The 4,467-nt window shown below is 40.6% G+C and overlaps 1 non-coding gene across 1 annotated transcript; it reads right to left on the reverse strand.

Annotated features, from left to right (window-relative positions):
• Positions 1 to 2,627: 2,627 nt before the first annotated feature.
• On the reverse strand, positions 2,628 to 2,699 carry Trnae-cuc. Its single transcript has one exon. It is a non-coding gene; the product is annotated as a tRNA-Glu (tRNA).
• Between the last annotated feature and the right edge of the window lie 1,768 nt (positions 2,700 to 4,467).

Below are 4,467 nucleotides of genomic sequence, written 5' to 3' on the forward strand. Positions count from 1 at the left end.
GTTGTGGGGTTAGGGAGGTGTGCTGGATTTGGGAGCAGTTAAAAGGAGTAAGGGTAAGTGTGATAAAGATATATTATATGAAAATCTCAAAAAAATAAAAATAAACAGTGTATTAAAACAAATCTACCCATGAAATAGAAAGGACCATGAGTTACCATCACTAACCATGCAAGTGACTGATCTGTAGCATAGATCCTAACTGGTCTTCATAATAAAAACCTGGAGCCATACATCAGGGTAAATGCTGAACAATCAGTAAAAGAACCACCCACTAGAGAGACTTCTTACCTCTGCTGAATCTTCAGCCTGAAAGGGAGGCTGAGCTCCTGTCTCCTCCCACCTTATATTCCTCTCTCCGCCCAGTCATATCACTTTCTGTCTCCACCTCCCTAGGGCTGGGAATAAAGTTATGAGATTCTCAAGGGCTGAGATCAAAGGTGTGTGCCACCACTGGCTGGCTCTTTTTCTCCTTTAGACTGGATCAATCTTGTGTAGCCCAGGGTGGCCTTGAACTTTAAGAGATTGGTCTGCCCTTTGTCTCAGAGTGCTGGGATTAAAGGTGTGTGCCACCAATGCCTGGACTCTATTGCTAACTAGTGACTTAGTTCTACACTCTGATCTTCAGGCCAGCTTTATTAGTTAGATCACAAACAAAATATCACCACACTGATCTTACATCAGGTACAATGAGCAATCTGCCCATAAGTTAAAGAAAACAAAAATCTGAGTTTGTTAATTCCAAATAAGAGGAAGATGTACACATTAAGTTCCTTCCTACAAAATTAGTGCTTTCTTCCTGAAAGTACACAGCTTTCTCCCAAACTTTGGCAAAATATAATCCAAGACCTAGTGGAACCAAATTCATGGAGAGAAAAAAAAAAAAAAAAAGGAAAGGAAACCCTGGGCTAAGGAGAAGGAATCAGAGGGGTCAGGTCTTCTGTGATTCACTTGTCTGTAAATCTAGAAAGAAAGAACACAGGTCAGACATAGTTGCAATTATTTCATGGCACTTCTTAAAGGAACCTAGACCTTTGCCTAGTCCCAAAGTCCATACCACTCAATAATCAGGTCATTTGTACCCAATTATCTGGCAAATTCTGTGTGATGGATTTGGGCAAATCTTCAAGAAAAAGCAAAAATGACTATTGTAAATTTCAGGTGTTTGTTGGTGTCAGAAACTCTATCAAGCACTTAAGATGAATTGTTATTTCATTTGATCTTGTGATGATTACTGCCAATGCATTCAAAATACTTCCTACTTTCTCTTCTATCAGGTTCAGAGTAACTGGTTTTAAGTTGAGGTCTTTGATCCACTTGGACTTAAGTTTTGTGCACAGTGATAGATATGGATCTATTTGCAGCCTTCTACATGTTGACATCCAGTTATGCCAGCACCATTTGTTGAAGATGCTTTCTTTTTTCCATTGTACATTTTTGGCTTTTTTGTCAAAAATTATGTGTTCATAGGTGTGCAGGTTAATGTCAGGGTCTTCAATTCTATTCCATTGGTCCACATGTTGGTTTTCATGCCAGTACCAAGCTGCTTTTATTACAGTAGCTCTATAGTAGAGCTTGAGGTCGTGGATTGTGATACCTCCAGAGGTTGTTTTATTGTACAGGATTCTTTTGGCTATCCTGAGTTTTTGTTTTTCCATATGAAATTGAGTATTATTCTTTTCAGGTCTGTGAAGAATTGTGTTGGTAATTTGATGGGGATTGCATTGAATCTGTAGATCGCTTTTGGTAAGATCGCCATTTTTACTATGTTAATTCTGCCTATCCATGAACATGGGAGATCTTTCCATTTTCTGACATCTTCTTTTTTCAGGGATTTAAAGTCCTTGTCATATAGGTCCTTCACATGCTTAGTTAGAGTAACCCCAAGGTATTTTATATCATTTGTGGCTATTGTAAAGGGTGATGTATCTCTGATTTCCTTTTAAGCTTGTTTCTCTATTGTATATAGGAGGGCTGCTGATTTTTTTGAGTTGATCTTATATCCTGCTATGTTGCTGAAGGTATTTATAAGCTGTATCAGTCCCTGGGTTGAATTTTGGGGGTCACTCATGTATACTATCATGTCATCTGCAAATAGGGAAAGCTTGACTTCTTCCTTTCTAATTTGTATCCCCTTAATCTCCTTATGTTGTCTTATTGCTCTCGCTAGAACTTCAAGTACTATATTGAATAAGTATGGGGAGAGGGGACAGCCTTGCCTTGTTCTTGATTTTAGTGGTATTGTGTAGTCGGTAGCCATCCCAACATTGGCCTGGAAGTTCCAACCCCCATTGAGGCTTCGGTAATGGTCACGCCCACAAGGCGGGGCTGAGGGAGGAAGCAGAAGACCCAGGATCGAGAGGAGAGGACTCTCTTGGTTCTGGGACGCTGGATGCAGGAGGTAGACTGAGCAGAGTTCTCCAGAGAAAACCGCTGGAATGTGCCATACCTTTGCCAGACCCTACAACCTATCCCTTCATTTGTACATTACCCCACAAAATAAACCTCCCTTTTAACTACGTGGAATGGCCTTAATAATTTCATCAATATCTGGTGCCCAATGTGGAGCACGAACCCACAACCCTGGGATTAAGTGTCCTATGCTCTACCAACTGAGCTAGCCGGGCTGGTTCCCTGACCGGGAATCGAACCTGGGCCATGGCGGTGAGAGCGCCAATTCCTAACCACTAGACCACCAGGGACATCTTTAAGTCCAAACCTTCCATTCTGATAAAAAATAAGTTTTTCCAATAGCAATCTCTGAAGTCCCCAGAAGGAAGATGGGGCCCCAACAACAACAACTCTACCCAATCCAGAATGATGCCATGGTAATCATCATCATACTATACTTCTTGCCAGAATTTCAGACAATCTTACCCATTACTCTGAGAGTTGCTGTTGACGTGAGACACAATTGCTCCTGGCAGCACCAATTTGATCCTGAGAGAATGTTGGGATTCTAAGACATTTCCATTTGAAAGTTTGTCTTCTTGGCACAAAATGGCCTACTGATCAAAGAACTGCCCTTGCCTCAACTGCTGACAGTACAAATCTGTCCTTTCTGGACAAACAAGACAAAAGGAATAGTGATTTCTGAACTCTGCCAAGACAGGGTAAGATGGTCTTTCAGAATTCCTGCTTCTGAAAATGGTCTGTCAGATACTCTAGGCCTGTAGCCAATTTGAATGCACCAACAATGCTGAGGAACATTAGGTGACTGTCCAGGCTGCCAGCTCTCTCTGTCTACTCTTGCAAGACTCCCAAAAGTTGCTTGCGTCCTTCTCCCATTTCTCAGGTATTATTATATTCCTTCTCAGGTCTTTGATGAGGTTGAAGACTAGTAGTTATAGTTACAACTTAGTATATATACATATATAATATCTTAGATAGAATATTTTTAAGTATTAGACTCAGGTTCTTTAGGATAGGACATGTTTTGGAATGATCTTTGTAACATGCCACCTATCCATGCTCTAGACTTCGCTGGATTTTAGTATGTGTTTTTTTGCTGGATATTGTTTACATTTATTGTAATTCCAATTTATCTATCTCATTAACCCTCATTACTCCTGGACAATATTTGATAACCATTTCTTTATATACAGTCTTGTATTAGGTTAGAACCTTGTTATTTAGACAAAAGGGGGAAATGTAGTGGGTAGTCATCCCAGCATTGGCATGGAAGTTCCAACCCCCATTGAGGCTTCGGTAATGGTCACGCCCACAAGGCGGGGCTGAGGGAGGAAGCAGAAGACCCAGGGTCAAGAAGAGAGGTCTCTCTTGGTTCTGGGGATGCTGGGCGCAGGAGGTAGACTGAGCAGAGTTCTCCAGAGAAAAACACCAGACTGCGCCATACCTTTGCCAGACCCTACAACCTATCCTTTCATTTGTACATTACCCCACAAAATAAACCTCCCTTTTAACTACGTGGAATGGCCTTAATAATTTCACCAATAGTATTGTTTTGAGTTTCTCTCCATTTAATTTGATGTTGGCTGTTGGCTGTTGGCTTGCTGTAGATTGCCTTTATTATGTTTAGGTAAGTTCCCTGTATTCCTGATCTCTCCAAGACCTTTATCATGAAGGGGTGTTGGATTTTGTCAAATGTCTTTTTTGCATCTAGTGAGATGATCATGTGTTTTTTTTTTCTTCATCTCTGGGATGAAGCCTACTTGATCATGGTGGATAATTGTTTTGATGTGTTCTTGGAGTCTTTTTGCCAGTATTTCATTGAGTATTTTTGCATCAATGTTCATGAGGGAGATTAGTCTGTAGTTCTCTTTCTTTGTTGCATCTGTGTTTGGTTTAGGAAAAATACAAAGCTACAGCCTACAGAATGGGAAAAGGTCCTCACCAACCCCACATCGGGCAGAGGGCTGATATCCAGAATATATAAAGAACTCAAGAAATTAGACATCAAATGTCCAATGGTCCAATTAAGAAATGGGCTATAGAACTAAACAGAGAATT

Source organism: Onychomys torridus, chromosome 1, assembly GCF_903995425.1.
Source record: "Onychomys torridus chromosome 1, mOncTor1.1, whole genome shotgun sequence".
Lineage (NCBI taxonomy): Eukaryota > Metazoa > Chordata > Mammalia > Rodentia > Cricetidae > Onychomys > Onychomys torridus.